The 19145-nt window shown below is 39.2% G+C and overlaps 1 protein-coding gene across 2 annotated transcripts in view; it reads right to left on the reverse strand.

The window, feature by feature from the left end:
• LOC5571216 overlaps nt 1–19145 on the reverse strand; it is a 406901-nt gene that overhangs the window by 34303 nt on the left and 353453 nt on the right. Inside the window, exon 4 of one of the 2 annotated variants that reach the window (XM_021839913.1) lies at nt 15575–15607. The exons of the other annotated variant lie outside the window; for it this stretch is intronic. The gene's annotated coding sequence lies outside the window, so the exon portion shown is untranslated. The remainder of the gene's footprint in view (nt 1–15574; nt 15608–19145) is intronic. 2 annotated transcript variants of the gene reach the window in all.

The raw sequence follows: 19145 nt of genomic DNA on the forward strand, positions 1-19145 counted from the left end.
ATACCTTGATAGAATAGACTTAGTTCAAAATCTTCCAACTAATGTTTGGCCTCATTCATAAATTTAAAGACCTTCAGTTCAGAGAGCTCTAAAATTGTGAACAGATCTATAACACTGCAGCTTTTCCAAACAGAACTTCGAAAAAAAATCACAATCTATTTATTCGAGCTATTATGAGTAAACTCGATGATCCCTTCAATATAGTGTCCGCGTTCAGTTCTGCGTAGGAGAAAGTCCACTTAACTGCCCTCAGCTGTACAACATTTGCCCTAGTGCCAGGATACAGAACTTCATCCTCTGCAACACGTTCGTATGGATCAGGCCAGCTTTTGGTTTGCATACACCTAGACACAACCCCGAGTGGGAAGATAATTCTATTTCAATAAATTTCTCAACTGTCAGATGGACGCTGTAATGTGCCCAAATCGCGCTGCTTTAGAACCCGGTGCCGTGCCGGGACTGCATTTCAGGGAACGCCATTACCATTATTATTACCATTATTGCTATTATTATTGGGTGTAGGATTTCCCCGTTGCTGATCGCTGATCGGGTGCCCGGGAGTGACGTGAAAATGGATCGAATGGTGTGAGGCAATTCGAACAGGTTACCAACGCTACTAGCCACTCAACTCAACTCACTCTTCTGTTTCGAGTTCGAGGACTAGGGCCATTTTTCGTCCGTTTCCAACGCGAGACAACGTGCCGTATGCAAAACAGTTTCGCTGCAAAGCCACGGTCGCCTACGGGATGTAAGCACATTACATTCCATGCAAACAGCCAGCGTTGGAAAAAAGCACTTCAAAATAGGTAGGTAGGTATGCAAAATTGTTACCCTGGGAGACGCGGTTGCTCCTGAAGGGGAAAAGGTTTTTGGCGACTATAAGAAAAAATCAAAATTCCCCATGGAAAACCAAAAACTTGCTCCATGATTAATGAAGCTATTTTATGGGCGCAGCCAGGAATGGTGCAGAAAAAAAAATCAAATTTAACTGGTTTGCTACAAAGATGTAGAGTTCTTTTGATTTTTTACAAGACATAATACAACTATACATCAGACTTCTGCCAAAGATTTTATCAAAAAATCATTCGAAGGTTGTGTTCACAGTCTGCAATGGATCTTTAGCGAAATTAGTCAAAAATCGGTTATAAGACTAAAAGATTTTTGACAATCATCTTAAGTTGTCCTAACATCTAGGTTCATGCATAGTTGGAATTTTCTGTAGTTTCTGCCTCAAATATTTTTACAAAAGAATATCTTTGATTTCATTTGAGAATTTTCATGAAATCTATGCAACAACTTCACAAAGAATCTCTCAAAACACCTCCAAGAATTTATGGAATCTGGAAAAATAATGATCAAAATACAATGAAATGCACCATGAATTGTTTTAGTAATTGTAGCAAACATACTGGTACATACAGCTTGTAGGGTGTCCTCCAAGTATTCGTCTAGGATTGAGCCTTCGGGAAGTCTTCTATTTCTTAGGATATTTTTTCATGCATTCTCTATTAACTTGATCGGAAATTATGCCCGTATTAACGCTTAAAGTATTATATTTTAATTGAAGAATCACATCAATTTGTTCATTTATTCCTTGTAAAACTCGTCTAGTTCATTCTTAAGGCACTCATAGTAATCTCTCAAGATGTTCTTTAAGAAATTGATCCTTATAACTTTCTCAATATTTAATGTCTTTCAAAGGTCCATAGAAAAATCAATTTTATTGAAATTTTCTCTGGGAACCCTTGGTCAAATGCAACCTGAGGCTAATCAGAAGTTTGTTTAGAGAAACCTTTGAAATTTGCTTCAAGAACTCTATCAGAAATTCCTACATGATTTCCATTTATTTATTTTAGAAATTTATACAGGGTTAGGCAGGGACTCCCCAAAATTTTACTTCAACGATTCTTTTCAGTAAATTGTAGTTTTAAGAAACTATCCTAGCAATTTATCCAGGAATGCTAATTAAGCTTTTGGAACAAAGATTGCAGATTTGTTCAGATAAATGGAATATATTCATTAGTTCCCCTTGTATAGTTTTCCAAGTTTTCTTTCTCGTGTTATTGAAGAAATTACTGCAGATATCACATAGAAGTAAAATAATTTCTACAGACATTTCTGTGCGATTTTATCAATTAGTTTATTCTTATTTGATTGACTTTTAGTGTTTGTCGAGCTCGCCACTAATGCCATCTGAATTTTTAATGAAAATTTTATCTGAAAATTCTTCTTGGGATTGTTTTGAGGGCTTCACAATAAGGTCTTCAAAATATATATATGGAGAATTAAGAAACTAAGAAAGTTTAAAGAGTTCCAAAAATGCAACCTGAAGTGCCCCTAAAGTGATACATATCATGTTACACATATGTTTTGATTACCTCCAGGTAATATAATATAGTTTATCTTAAACATCTCGTTTTGATCGCTCTAGGATTTAATCCTGTGATTTCCCTTGTAAGTACTCTGATGTTCAACTCACAATTTCTCCAAATTTTGAAACAGAAATTCTTCCAACGACACATTAGGAAATAGTTCAGACATTTTTTCAGGACTTAATCCAATACTTCTTTCGGGTTTCACGATATCTTGAATATCTCTGAGAACACCACCAACGATTAATTTGCATAGTCGATTGTCTTGTAAAACATAAAATTATAATTTCTACAAGAGATCCCTTAAATTGAAAATCCTAGATAAATCCTTGAATGATTTCTTGAATGAATTTCTGAAGTATTATTAGAAGAAAATCTTGTAGAAACGTTTGGATGAATTTTCTGTCTGGATAAAATTCTGGAGGTATTTTCTAAATCATGCTCAACGAAATGCTAAGAAGGGTTTTTAAAGAAATAGTTGTAAGACGTTTTAAAGAAATCTGCAGTAAAGATCTTCTATACAGCCATTCCATGAAAAACCGATTTAGTGGGTCATTGAATTCCGTGAAAATTTGCTATGTTGTTCCTTATCCGAAATAAGGATACACGAGTTTTTTGATTTTTCGATTAGGGTGACCATTTCCAAAATAGGGTGACCAAAAAATCGCGATCTCGCAAAATTTTTATGTATACAAAAATTAAAGCTTTTGAACCAGTTGACCGATTTTCAATTTTCTTGGACATGGAAAAAAAAATCAAAAATTTCCGTTTTTTTCGTGTTTTGAAGGCCTCAGGACATTTTCTAAACTTTCAAGAACAAATGAGAACAGCAATAGCCCCTTTTGCCCCAAGGCATTCAAAACACGAAACAAATTTTGTGAAATTTTATATTTTTCTTGAAAAGTCAAAAATCTTCATTCCGTCCAAGAAATTTGAAAATCGGTCAAATGGTTCAAAAGTTATAACTTCTAAAAAATAAAAAAATTGAAAAATCGCGGATTTTCTGGTCACTGTGTTTTGGAAATGGTCACCCTAGTCGAAAAATTCAAAATTACGTGTATCCTTATTTCGGATAAGAAACCAAATAGCAAATTTTCACGGAATTCGGTAACCCACTAGATCGGTTTTTATGGGATGGCTGTAAACATCTCTGCAAGAATTTTGGTGATTTATGAGTAATTCTTGATTTTATGAGTAGTTGTTGGTGTTAATTCTGAAATAATAAGAAAAAGTAGTATACCACGAAAATTTTCGAAAAATATTAAATGATTTTTTGAAGTATTTCTTAGAGATATTCCTGATAGGATTTTTGGATGAATCTTCACATGTATATGGCATTTCCAAATCGTTAATGGATCTGTTATTCAGTCAACAAATTGAACCAAGACGTGTTTTGGGCATTACTTTGCTCACTGTTAATTGAAATAGAGAATGGATGTCCTTCATAGTTTAATGTTCCATGAACAGTGTGTGTAGTGCAAGGTTTTTTTTTTCTAATTTAGTTTAATATGTTTGGAGATGGATGTGCGACGTATGGAATAATTTTTAGAATTATATTTAGATATTCCTAATGATAAATGATACCGAAAAACTATACTAGTGACGTTTTTGTGGATGACTCCAGAGATCTAAAATGACCTTTGTGATTCGGAGATTGTGCAGTAAAACAAATATGAGAGCTTACCCAAGCAACCATGATGCTCAAACAGCAATTTATGTATATAAACGGTGTATATAAAGCTAGAAGTACTGATTTAATGTGGAAAAGGACACTACTAGAACCATAGGTGTAACTAGGATTTTTTCTGGAAAGGGCCTAGGGGAAGGGCAGCAAATTTATGGTTCACCAAAATAATTTAGGTCGCAATAATCACGATTTGCACAAATTTTATAGCTTGCATAGATTTGTATTGATTTTATTTGTTTGGAATTTTGTCTCATATCGCTGCACATCAGTAGAATTTGTAAATTCCAATATTCAGTACGGATTTGTTTTTGTCCAATCGAGTTAAAAAAAACCTTCGAAAATTATTCCAAAGTACTCACAATAAATATCCCTTTGAATTTTACATTTTTTTGAACTTTACTTATTTCTTCATGAATGATTTTCATACTTTTCCATACTTTTGTTTTTCAACAACCAACTTGATGGCATGATAAAGTCTGCCGGGAACACTGGTCTTAAAATAAATTTAAAATTTCTCCTCGTATTTCATCGAAATTCTCTCTCGAGAAGAATATTTTATCTTAAAAAATGCCCACCAAGCATTCCTATAAAGTTTCTAGCGAAGGACGTTCAACTGTTTTTTTTCTTCCGCGCAAATACTCAAAAATGTCCAGTGCAATTTGTTCAGGCATTATATTATTGGAGAATTATATTATTGTTTCCCCTGGGATGTCGTCCTAGGATTCTTCTGAACAATTCACCAGAGCTCCATCCAAGTAATTTCCATGAGTAGATTTTTTTTTATTTTAAACAGCATTAGCGTTTCTTCTGGGAATCATCTGAAAATGTATCCATTTTCTAAAATGTAGTTCAGGAAAACCCTAAATTTTTTAAAGGGATTTTTTAACAAATTACTCAACTTTTTATTTCTGTGTATATGAAACACACACTGAAATGAATTTTATTGTAGAAACTACTGAATCCATGGTAAAATTAAAAACTGCACCAACGATTTTCAACCGACTACATTAATCTGTTAACTCTACCAAAACATAGTCAACATCACTACCCAAGAAAATTTCTTCTGTTGATTTAACCAGAGTTGTAGTATTTTTGACTAGAAACATTCTTGATTTGAGAAGTTTAGCATCATACTTTTGACCACACTGTGTTGTATGGTGGGTGTCACGGATTGAAATACAATGCCTTGTAGTGGATGCTACTATGGACATAGTCAAATTTACTGCACTGCTCAGTGATTTTCACTAGATTATAGTAAACTAAACAGATTTTTGTAGTCGATTGAAAATCGTTGGTGCAGTTCTTAATTCTACCATGGATTCGGTAGATTATACAACAAAATTTGTTTGCGTGCAGTTTATGAATGTTTCATACATGCAGTAAAATTTTATAATAATTATGGTGCAATTTTAATTTCATATGGATGTTATTTACGGAGTGATATCATTTATTTATGGAACAAGCCATAGATTGTAATGGTGAATAACTTCTTCTACGGAGCAGTTTTTAAATTTATATGGAGCATTTTTATTTTTTATCAATGCATGAAATAGGCTGCCCTGCTGAAATGGTACCTTTCTATCAGACAGACCGCGAGCGCACCGTTTGGACTGGGCGGGTTTTGGGCTCGCGAGAACCCACCACCATCCAGGCATATGATTTAGTGGCTGGTGCAATGTTTTGTACTACTAGCTGACAGGCGGACAGAACCGCATCGGGTGTGAAGTGCAAATAGGGAACGCGTGTATGCACTTTCATTGGCAAAGGCATACCAACCCGTTAGATGCAACAACCATGTTCACAAAGTGCAATGCGTGTTGGAACTATTTGCGTTTGTTGTCAACAGCGGTTTATTGTTTCGCACTGTCGGATCGCGTGTTTTGACTGGCGGAGTTTTGTTCAGTCATAGTTATACCCGGGCGCTTTGAAAAGTTGAAAGTTTATGCTAATAAACAGCACATGACACGTGTAAATTGAAACTTGACATGGAGGAAACCACAATAATTAGAAAAGTTCGCGGGAATCGTTGAGTGCTTCTGGTGTTGGCACTGGAACTGCGACCACAACAATCAAATTCTACAATGTTGCACTTTTGAAGCAGCGACGCAGCTAAACTAGCAATATATTGTATTACCGCAAAGTATTGAATGCATTCGACAGTTTTCGAACATACTGACTGTTGCATGTATAGTTATTATTTTCAACCACTTACTACCGTCAAGCCAATGCATTAATCTTTTTTTGCAAAGACTTTCCCAGAAAATATTGGTTGAACCCAATTGAAAGCATTTTTAATATTAAATTGATTTAAAACATCTGGTTTTTGAAATTGTTGTATTTCTACCAATTACGGCAAAAGTGTTCCTGACATTTGTCATAAAAGCGTGACAATTTGGACTATCGATTGTTTGCACGAAATGAACTCAAATACCATCTAGTGCGATTGATAGTTAGTTAGTTATTTGGCTTTACATCAATTATCTTGATAAAGCCTCGCCAACAATATTTCGCCAATTCCCTCGGTTCATGGCCGCTTCTCTCCATCCTCGACTGTGACCCACGCTCTCCAGGTCCTGGTGTACCTGGTCAATCCACCTAGCTCGCTGCGCCCCACGCCTTCTTGTTCCGACCGGATTCGTGGCGAACACCATCTTTACAGGGTTGTTGTCCGGCATTCTTGCAACATGCCCTGCCCAGCGTATCCTTCCAGCTTTAGCTACCTTCACGATACTGGGTTCGCCGTAGAGTTGAGCGAGCTCGTGGTTCATCCTTCGCCGCCACACGCCGTTCTCCTGCACGCCGCCGAAGATCGTCCTTAGCACTCGGCGTTCGAAAACCCCAAGAGCTTGCAAGTCCTCCTCGAGCATAGTCCACGCCTCATGCCCATAGAGGACTACCGGTCTTATGAGCGTTTTGTACATCGTGCATTTGGTGCGGGGGTGAATCTTTCTTGACCGCAGTTTCTTCTGGAGCCCATAGTAGGCACGACTTCCGCTGATGATGCGCCTTCGTATTTCCCGACTAACATTGTTGTCAGCCGTCAACAAGGATCCGAGGTAGACGAACTCGTCCACCACCTCGAAGGTATCCCCGTCTATCGTAACACTGCTTCCTAGGCGGGCCCTGTCGCGCTCAGTTCCGCCAACCAGCATGTACTTTGTTTTCGACGCATTCACCATTAGCCCGACTCTTGTTGCTTCGCGTTTCAGGCGGGTGAACAAATCTGCCACCGTTTCAAATTTTCTCCCAATAATATCCATGTCGTCCGCGAAGCAAACAAATTGTCCGGATCTCGTGAAAATCGTGCCTCGACTGTTAAGTCCGGCTCTCCGCATGACACCTTCAAGCGCAATATTGAACAACAGGCACGAAAGTCCGTCGCCCTGTCGTAGTCCCCGCCGAGACTCGAACGAACTGGAGTGTTCGCCAGAGATCTTCACGCAGTTTTGCACACCGTCCATCGTTGCTCTGATCAATCTTGTGAGCTTCCCGGGGAAGCTGTTCTCGTCCATGATTTTCCATAGCTCTATGCGGTCGATACTATCGTATGCCGCCTTGAAATCGATGAACAAATGGTGCGTAGGGACCTGGTACTCACGGCATTTCTGGAGGATTTGCCGCACGGAAAAGATCTGGTCCGTTGTCGAGCGGCCGTCGATGAAACCTGCTTGATAACTTCCCACGAACTCGTTTGCTATAGGTGATAGACGACGGAAGAGAATCTGGGATAGCACTTTATAGGCGGCGTTTAGGATGGTGATTGCACGATAATTTTCACACTCCAATTTGTCGCCCTTTTTGTAAATAGGGCATATAACGCCTTGCTTCCACTCCTCCGGTAGCTGTTCCGTTTCCCAGATTCTGACTATCAGCCGATGCAGACAAGCGGCCAACCTGTCCGGGCCCATCTTGATGAGTTCGGCTCCGATACCATCCTTGCCAGCGGCTTTGTTGTTCTTGAGCTGTTGAATGGCATCCTTAACATCCCCCATCGTGGAAGCTGGTTGATTTCCGCTGTCCGCTGTGCTGACGTAGCCATCGCCTTCGCTGTCCTGACCTTCTGTGCCTGTGTTCTCTGCGCCATTCAGGTGTTCATCGTAGTGCTGCTTCCACCTTTCGATCACCTCGCGTCCGTCCGTCAAGATGCTCCCATCCTTATCCCGGCACATCTCAGCTCGCGGCACGAAGCCTTTGCGGGATGTGTTGAGCTTCTGATAGAACTTCCGCGTTTCTTGAGAACGGTACAACAACTCCATCTCTTGGCATTCCACCTCTTCCAGGCGGCGCTTTTTGTCCCGGAATAGGCAGGTTTGCTGTTTCCGCTTCAGTCTGTATCGTTCCACGTTTTGCCGCGTACCATTCTGCAGCATTGCAGCCCGCGCTGCATTCTTCTCCTCTAAAACCTCCTGGCACTCCTCGTCGAACCAATCGTTTCTTGAGCTCCGTTCCACATATCCGACAACGTTTTCGGCAGCGTCGTTAATGGCTGCTTTGACTGTCCTCCAGCAGTCCTCAAGAGGGGCCCTATCGAGCTCGCCCTCATCCGGCAACGCTGCCTCAAGATGCTGCGCGTACGCATTGGCGACATCCGGTTGTTTCAGCCGCTCGAGATTGTACCGGGGCGGGCGTCGGTACCGTACATTGTTGATGACGGATAGTTTTGGGCGCAGTTTCACCATCACCAGGTAGTGGTCGGAGTCAATGTTGGCGCCACGATAGGTTCTGACGTCGGTTATGTCGGAGAAGTGCCGTCCATCGATCAAAACGTGGTCGATTTGCGATTCTGTCTGCTGAGGTGATCTCCAGGTGTACCGATACGGGAGGCTGTGCTGGAAATAGGTGCTACGAATGGCCATGTTCTTGGAGGCGGCAAAATCTATCAGTCGTAGGCCGTTCTCGTTCGTCAGCCGGTGGGCGCTGAACTTTCCAATCGTCGGTCTGAACTCCTCCTCCTGGCCAACCTGAGCGTTCAAATCTCCTATGATGATCTTGACGTCGTGGCTTGGGCAGCGGTCGTACTCGCGTTCGAGCTGCGCGTAAAATGCATCCTTGTCATCATCAGTGCTTCCGGAGTGTGGGCTATGCACGTTGATTATGCTGAAGTTAAAGAATCGGCCTTTGATTCTTAACTTGCACATTCGTTCATTGATCGGCCACCACCCGATCACGCGCCTTTGCATATCACCCATCACTATGAAAGCTGTTCCCAGCTCGCGTGTGTTGCCGCAGCTCTGGTAGATGGTATGATTACCTCTAAACGTTCGCACCAATGCTCCTGTCCAGCACACCTCCTGCAGCGCTACGATGTCGAAACCGCGGGTCTTCAGTACATCGGAGAGTATGCGAGTACTTCCAATGAAGTTGAGAGATTTGCAGTTCCACGTACCGAGTTTCCAATCGCTAGTCCATTTTCGTCGCTGTGGTCTTTGCCGATTGTTCCGGTCCGTATTCTCTCGTTGACGTTCCTGTGCTGATGTGTTTTTACGGTTGGCTTGCAGGGCCTGACACCAACCCCCTAGATTTCCGGAGGACCATTCCCCCTAAATGTTCGGAGGGCCATAGTGCGCAGTTTAGCTTAGAGTCCTTCTCTGGCACTCGGACGATGATCAGCCGCCCCTGACATGGGGAACAGACGCTGTTGTGAGCCGCTCCTAACGTGGAGTACAGACGCTCCAGGTTTGCAAAAGCAAACCCCCCCTTCCCTGTCAGCATACGACCAAAGTTCCCACCGGGGGTTGGTTACCCGATCTTCCCCAAGGTTACTCGTACCCCGGCCAGTACCACGAGGAGGTAGGGATAGGAGTTGCTGGGCAAGAGGCTAAGGACCGCACAAAGGGGTCTATTTTATTCCTGCAGGTACGCGAGGTACCAATGATACGCCATGCCCAGCCATTTACCGCGCCAGTGCGATTGATAATGTAACGCTAATAAGTAATGCAGTGATTGCTTATATTTCCCAGAAATGTTGTGGTAAATTGATATTTTTGCAAAGCGTTGGTGGGAGCAAATAAATTTTCAAAAAGGAGTCGAAATGTTGTGAAAATTCAAAGTATAAAACAAAACAGCTCTACTGAACTTACATTGCTTTTCCTTTTCATGATTTTGAACAAACAACAGCGAAAATTAAAAAATCGTGTATCAGTGAAACCAGATAATATGATAATGCTAGAGAAACGCGGAGAGGATTTTGACTTTGTTTATAAACAACATTTGCAATAACTATGAATAATTCTGGACAAACATTTCAAAAGGGCACATCGACATTGATATGCATTGGTTTTGCAAGACGCTGTTGAGCCCAATTCAACTCGATCACGTTCACCAATACCACTATCAGGAAGAGCTAACACCAATCTGATAGTGGGGTTAGTTTGCGTGTGCGAGCTAAATAGGGCTCAACAGTGTGAGTGTAATGCTGTCAGTCACTATAAGAAACCAAGCTTATCAATGACGTCACTTACACTCCCGTGCATAAGTTTGGGTTCAACCCCTAAAAAAACATGCAAAAGTGTTCAGTCCATATCTCCGAGATTACACATTCAATTGAAACTCTCTAAGCCGCATTCGAAAGGCAAAGAACCCAAACTTTTGCACGATGACTTAAATGACTGTTTCACTGATTTTGAATAGTTTTCAGATTTTTCCGCAAAAAATCTTGAGTATTCTTTAAAGAATATAAGATTACGATTCTTGTGACACTTTGTTTTAAAATTTTGGCCGATCCAATACTAAGGAAATTAGCTATGTTTTTTCAGTGTGTTTTTTGAAAAATGTCACAACTTTAAGTGAAAATTTGGTATACAAAATTCAATCACACAATTTTTAATCACAGAGATATGGACAGAACACTTTTCTCTAAACTTTTTTGATTGCGTATGCGGGGACCATCGCATTGTTCGCATAAAATATACTTTTATACGTTGAATCTAGGGGTCAATTTTGATGACCATTGCATATACGAAACGCTTATGACGAAGTGCATCAAAAATGCCATCTATATGATACGTTTTTCTACTCATGCTGAATCAAATTGTTGTGACTTCCAGCTGAAATATATTCCTATGATGTCGGTGTCAACGGCTTTGAATGTTTATTTGTTGATAAATAATTCGAGCAAAAAAAACAAACTAGAGAATAGTGTTAATTCTCTTTATCGGGTGAGGTGAGAAGAGTCGACTGAGGTGCCAAAAGTTAAATTGCTTCCATTTGAGATCAACTTGTCGTCATTCATCTGAACCGCAGAATCAGCCTGAATTAGAAAAATATTAGCAAGAAACGTTAAAAATGCAAGCAATTACTGTGAAGCAACGACAATATGTTTTTCTGTGGAATATTGTTTAGGATCCCTATTCAAATGCCCTCTCGACCAAATGTCATATGCTTTCCAAAGCAGCTTTCCGAAGAATATATGTTCCATGAGTTTTGATATTTCGAAAGGCACTTTGAGCTTTCGTCAGGAATTCTATAATTTTGAAAAAAAAAAAATACCGTAGAAATTTTTAATTTGTCTGTGAATTCTGGCATTACGATGGTTAATGTGGGTGGGAATTGAGGTTTTTGTAAAATTATTCTGAATTTGCCATGAGAATTATGACATCCTCGGTTTTCTTATTTCCTTTGGAATTCTGAAATCCCTAGGAATTTTGGAATCCGGATAACGATAATGATTCTACTTAACAATTTCTCCATAAAAAGTCTAAGAAGCCAAGAGTGTCTCAATAAATGGAAATAAAATCGTCGAATCCTTTGGAAAGAATGACAAAATTTAATAAGCCTATTTTGCTTTTTAGTGGAATCAGAGAAAATTGGGAGAAAATTTGTGTTTCGTCAAGATATCATTGGAAAGTTTAATTCCTAAATAGTAACATAGAGAAGTAGGGAAATGATTTATAAATCAATAAAAAGCGCTCGGAAACAAGCACAGATTTCGATACGATACGAATTTCTAAACCTTGTTTTAGTGATATTCGTATGGGTAATTAACTAAACGAAGATTTCAACTGTTCTAGAACCCCTTTCTTGGGGTTGGATTTCAGAAATGATATTGTGTTATATTATCTAATAGGGTAATGTGCTGGTATCCATCGTAAGGGATCGTTCAAATATTACGTAACGCATCAGGGGAAGAGAGGGGGTCTTACATAGTGTTACGGTCCATTCAAAAATTTAAAATTTCCCATAAAAAAGCTGTTACGTGAAGGAAGGAGGGGGTCTAAAATTGCCCATTTTTGCGTTATGTAATATTTGAATGAACCCTAATAAGCTTTGATCAGTGAGGACCTGCATTTTTTCCAGTATTGCAGTGAATGATGCTGATACAAACCGGTGCTTAACAATTCTTTCGCAAAACGGCTTTTGCATTGTACAATAAGATTTTGATAAATCTTGATCGTCTTTTTGGATATAATGCAATGCATCTTGCCGTATTCTCAATTCGTCGTATCGTTTTAATTTCTGTCGCAATCAGTTTTTAGATTCGTCTCACAGTCTCCGAACAGACTCATATTCCTAACACTCGGTTTTTGTATGACGATTTGGTTGAAATGTTTCGCTGAAATATGTCATCAAATTACCAGGAAATGGCAGACAATTTCAATTCAATTTAAACGTCTTCCAATCTATTTTATACCTCAGAAGTAGTGATGATTCTCTAGTTCGAGACCAATAGAACTAGTTCAGATGAATTTATTTGCAAAATAATCCATTTGAATATTATTTATTGGTGATGCTCGGAATTTGAATCAAGGTGTTCGAAATATGAGACAGAATGAACACAGTGTTCGGCATTTGATTCAAAATGTTGTTCTATACTTTTACGTAAAAACAATACTGAACAAGTTTAAATATACAATTTTATCAGCCAACCCAACAGCTAACAGTTAGACTTTGTGAAGAAATTGAAACTTTCTCAAATATCAGCTAATTTGCGCCTATCAGATGCATTTGAAATCACTGTTGACCTTAAGTGTTCGGAATATGAGTCAAAACGGTATATAGATCTATGGGCATCTCTCGCAAAACTAACACAATCAAAGGAATCGTTTTGATGCCCACAAGTTTTTTTTTCTCATTACGTCGGATTGATCTTTGTTTACATTCTCTATATTACGCGGTTTCCTCAACAATTGCATAAAATTTCATGAAATATAGAACATTTACGGCGTGTGATTGGAATGACATCCTTCACTGAATAAGTACGATGGTTTCCCATAGTGAGAATAAGTGCCCGGCGAAGTAAGTCTCACAGGGGGACGGGAAGGAATTTGAATCATAAAGTGGTGTGACTGGTCCCTAAGCATTTCTCTCATATCGTGTTCGTCCATGCGATTTTGGTGAAAAAGCGCAAAGTGAATAATTGAATTGAAGTTATTCATCAAAATACAGTAGTTGTTTTATTGCATTTTTGGTGCACAAGTGTACGAACCATAACAGCTTTCACAAAGATACACTTGGAAAATGAATCTATGTTGCATCTAAGTTGGAATATCCACCGTAGTGGAACATTTTAAGTTTGATACGACGAATAATAGCTCTTACGACGAAGTAGAACGAAACCCTACTAAATTTGGTTGTCATTTATTAAGTTTTAATGGTTAAATTTCTACTATATTGCTATCGTTTGTCCTACCCACTGTTTTGATCGTGGTCGCGCCTTTGTAGAGGATGTCTTAATTAGTTTCCGGAATATTTTTAAAACCAAAACATGACAATATATTTTTTTAGTATCGTACCATAGAAACCTATCCATTCTTTGACAGATAAACAATCATACGTTATTACTGGCAGTTAATTTATCATCTCAAAGCCATCATCCGGTAGCGCGTTGATGAATGATGGGAAGCCATGCCGTGTTTATCTGCTCATTCCTCATTTGATGCGTTCACCGACCGACGTCTGTTTGGCCAAGGTGCATGCGCCTGTCGGATTAAAAATACATAAAGCAAACTTTTTGAACTGACAAACCACCGTCGAAATGACGCACGTTGAATGTTGATTAGTCCAGGCAATTTCATCATCCTGAGACTTACTCCCACCAGCACCAGTCAGATGGACATCATCAAGGAGCGTGCACATTTTTTACTGCCCTATGAAGCCATTAATTAAGAGATTTAACGTTCATAACATTTTTTTCTCCTCTCGGTCCATCGACATGCTCGCCGTCCTTCCCAAGCTACTGAAAAGCTTGCAGAACAGTGCAAAGGCCCTGACTTCTCGGAAGATATTAAGACATTAAAAGCATCTTCCACCATTCTAGAGAAGAAGAACGACAGAGCACACGAAGCCTTTCCCTCTCGGGACCTAGAACGAGAATGTAATGAAGATGATTGTTGTTTTCGGTCTCTTATCTGGTGGGAACTAGAGTTGCGCAGCTTCCGAACCCAACAGGAGAGTCGATTCCTTTTCCCAGTCCATAGCTCAAATCGCATTTCGCGAGATCGTTAAGCGAGGATAGTATCAATTATCTGTCATTTTATGGACAGCACTGGAAAGCTGTGCGCGCTCTTTATCGCCGGCACATTACTCTGGACAAGAACCCTTTGCGCGAGTCCCGTGGCGCGCAATTGCCATTTGTGAGAACATTGCCGACCGATCCTACTTAGTCTCGTTCCTCGTTCATTTTATGTGTGTTTATCTAAGAAATTAAAACCATTCAACAGTGGGAATGTCCAAAGATGCCGCCAACAGCATGGTTCGTTGCCATTGGGGAGCAAAAAAATTAAAAGTGAAAAGTTAGCTTTCAGCACGCAGACGATTCCGTCCAAATACGGGGATGATGGACATTCTTTCGCGAGGAAATTTGGTCTGGCCTCGGACCGAATTAGCACTTTTAAGTGTCCATATTTTAGTGTTAATTGGTTGCAAGATGGTTATTTTTGACGCTTACGAGCTTACGAGATGAATCATATGTCTGTTTAAGCGATAGTGTTAGTGATGCTTAATTTGTGCTTGCCGATGATTTGTGGGACTCGTTTTAGCCCAACCTGCAATAACCATATAGTGTCAATCACCGGAGACAATCAGTGTATTCATTACCGCGAATATCAAACTAAGATTTGCGTTGTAGTTTCCGTAGGACATAATAGGATCAGTGAAGCTTCAAAATTGTTTATGAAAATACTGGTGAAATTTCCGGAAGTATTTATTGGATCTTTGACGAAATTTCTAGAGAATTAGTTTAGAAGTGCTTGTGAAGGAATATCTGGTTGGATTTTAGACGATATAAAATAATATCTGAATCAATCTATGCCGGAAGCTGCAGAGATTTCAGAACTTTTAGATTCGAATCTTCTAAAATCAAAAATGTTATGATTGCTTCAGTTATGTGATGCAAATTTGAAATTGAAAAAAGGAAGTTGTTTAGCAATACTTGGACTCAATGTTGAAGTATCGAATTATGTTTGAAGCAATCGAATAAACACATCGTTGAAACATCTATCGCAAGTCAATCAATCGAAATTTAAGTACGATATTCTAAAATCCATAACAAACCGATATTTAATGTTACGTTTCTCACCTCTCAATTAAAAGATGTTCCACCTCATCGGACCTGTAGAACAAGAGAAAGATGAATCGTTAGTAAAAAGTAACATCATTCAATTGACTATAACAGAGGGAACTACGTAGTAGCAATGGCAATTCCCCAACGCAACGTTTCGTCTCCAAGATGGAAGAGAAAACATATTAAAACTAATTGCGCAAACATTTAGCACAGTCATAACACGGTTTATTCCCCCGTCAACCAACGACAACGACGACGAAGATCGCCGAAACCATATTTGTCTCAAGCTGGGCTAGAGAGATGCTGAGGTAAAATTTTGTCATCTTCGGAGCGTTCTGCCAATGGGTGGCCTGGCTGTGTGTGCGCGCGCTATTACGAGTTGTTAAGATAAGCAGAAATATATAACATTCGTAATTGGGTGGGTCTGTGCTACGAGCTCATTATCCGGGGCAATAAAAGTAAAAATAAAGAAACAGTACCTTGTCGCAGAATAACCGCGGAAGGGAAGCGGCGTGATTGCAAGGAAGCAAAACTTTTGTTGGTGGCGTGGAAAAAAATACTAACGATTCGAGACGCCAAGCATGATGAATAATTAAGATGTGCTAATGCAAATGGTTTCCGTGGGTCCGCTAAGGTTCGTGTCTGGTGTGTGGGGTTCGGAAAATTATGGCACGAAGGGACTATTTGGTGGGAAAAAGTTATAACAATTAGCTAAACAGGCAGCTTTTCAACGATTCCTGTACTTCGGGAGGTTTTTAAGTTGTTGGAGGTCCGACAAGCACGACACCTGAGAGTTATTACGTGCAAAGCCTGGCGAAAGGTTGTCAGGAGTGAATAACACTCAACTGTCTACTCTTGGATACTTCGCATTATTGATGTTGGTTTCTTAGGTTCAACTAACTTTAGTTAGCAAGCCCGAACGAAAATAGTCCGATTATGAGGAACTTGAATTGCACTATGTTTCAAAGAATGAACGATTTTAGCTAGTTCTTTAGGTTGGTTTAGCTCATGGTGCCTAAAGCCTTCTGTCAATGTTAAAATTTACAATACAGTCAAAAAGATTTTGTTCATCATTCGGGCTAGCGGCATTCACCTAATGTTACATTCGGGATTATGGCATTCGGGCATGTGTCTTTTGGACTTGTGCCATTCGGACATTCAACGATCAGTCATCGTAAATATCGCCATCATCGAAACTTAAACAGCAGTTTTTTCTGTTCAAAACTGAAATTTTTTCGACGAAATATGTTTCGGTTGGAGAATAGAATACAGTGAACACATTTTTCTGTGAACTATCATGCTTTCGAAAATTATCAAATAATGATTAATGATCACCGTAACACAAAGCTGGTTTAAGAATAAAAAAATCCCTATTTACTTGATTTGAGTCTCCTGAAACTGAAAATGATGTCAAAATCCGTACAACTCGAGTATTTGATCATTTTATTGCAAAATTAAACTTTGATTATCTGCTTGATATGCCTAAATGTAGGCAATTTCCCCTGAAATAAGCACATTATACGAGAATAAACGGTTTTATGAGCAAACAACTATATTTGCTATGCTGTAAGGTATCAAAAATGAGTTTAGTAGATCAATCTTCAGCTTACACAACCATTTAAACACTTAAAGTTAACATGTAGGCATAACATCAGTGGATTGTTTAGCACCGATATTTTCAACTGTATTGCTTACACTTCCATAAACTGCGAATATTTCGATACAAAACTGACCCTAATAAAAATGAAATAGTTCAAAATCATAATTAAGCATTTATAAACTAGTGACAACGAAAATTTCAACATCTTTGGGAGGGAATGTTTTTTGGTACCGTAAAACGGGGTAACTTTGATAGTTTTTTCGAAGAAAACTTGAATATTTATGCATGCTGTTTCAAAGAATTTTAATTCATATTTTTAAAACAAGTACTGGTATCCTAATTATCGATTGATAGTTGATAGATTTCCAAAAGATTTATTCTTAATGGATATATAATTTTTCCTTTAATCGAAAGTCGGTTTTCTGTTTTGGGGTAACTATGATAATGGAGCATCACTCGAACAAAATAGAATGAATTACAGAACATTTGTAGGGCGTTGCATATCTTTAGGCGTTTAACGCTATATGGAAATTTCTGACTTAGATTACAAAAATGGTCCCAGTTTGTAAAAATAGTATTCGCTAAGAGTTTTGAGACCGAATTCGAGTTCTACTATAACTAGGCTATCAAGTATAAGTGACGAATTCATTATGACTTCATCAAATAGTGATCGTAGAACAGATTGTTTGAGAGCATTTCAAAATTGCTAAAATCTTATAAATTTTCCATATTTGCATATAAATCCTCAAATGTACTTGATTCCAACGGAAATAGCTTTAACATGAAGTGTCATACTAATACTCTTCACTTTTACATTCGTTTTGCTTAACAGATTAACAGGAACTTTGTTATTTTGTTTAGTATGTTGAGAGTCTCGCATTATCAAAGTTACCCGCATTATCAAAGTTACCCCGTTTTACGGTACCGACCTGATTAACTTCGCCCCAATGATCAATTTGCCTTGTTAATCAGTTCAGCAAGATGAATGTGAAAGCTACACACTCCGAAAAAAATCATGCGATTTTACGTCTTTTGGATGCACATAAAAGAAGCGAGCCAAGTGACGTGAATTTGTGTCACATTTTAAATACGATGGTGTCTGGGTCCGATAGATTTTGCTCACAATTTCGCGCGTGTTTGCGTCGCTGGAGATTTTTTTTTCTTATTTTTGAGCGTCGTCCAATAGATTTTGCTCGCGGTTTCGCGCATGTTTTCGTCGCTGGAGATTTTTTTTCCCTGTTTTGGAGCGTCTTGCTGGGTAGTGCTTCGTGAAGCCCAAGCAGGACAGTTCGATTTTGCGTCGTCAGATAGGTTTTGCTCACGGTTTCGCGCGTGTTTTCGTTGACGGAGATTTTTTTTTTACGCGTGTCGTTATACGATCCGATGACTCTGGAGGGATCGGTTTTGCTTTTTACTGGCTATTGAGCAAAAAAAATTACTGCACAATCGACAAGCATTTCGCGAAATACTATTTATACTATAAATGAACTATTGTTTTCTTTTTTGATTGCCGGCATTCAAAGATTAAATTAAAAACACTTAAATAACAAATGTTTATGGTCTATCGCCAGCTTTCTAGGCAAATCCTGACAATATACCTTCCCCAACCTCCAACTCCGTAGCACTTATGAGGGTGTCGCTGAGTCGGTGGCCTCTCATTAAGTAAGTGCTACATCAACATTTCCTTCCCCTATCCCAAGTTACGGTAATGATGGGCGTGGCCGGGAATAGTGATATTCATGCTTTTAGTATTCTTGTTTATGATTTGAACAAGGTATACTCCCCTGCCTTGTTCCTGAAAGTAGTCAGGATGAGATTATTAGAAAGAAACATGAATGTTGCTAGTATCCAATCTACGAAGTATACCGTAACTACGCTAACGCTAACGCTAACGTCCTCTATGGTGCATGCGTCGCGGTTTGTTCGTGTGGCACTGTGATGTGAAGCTAAAAAAGCTTAATCATACAAAAGCTTGTTTTAGAGCTA

The sequence above is a fragment of the Aedes aegypti genome, chromosome 2 (assembly GCF_002204515.2).
Source record: "Aedes aegypti strain LVP_AGWG chromosome 2, AaegL5.0 Primary Assembly, whole genome shotgun sequence".
NCBI lineage: Eukaryota > Metazoa > Arthropoda > Insecta > Diptera > Culicidae > Aedes > Aedes aegypti.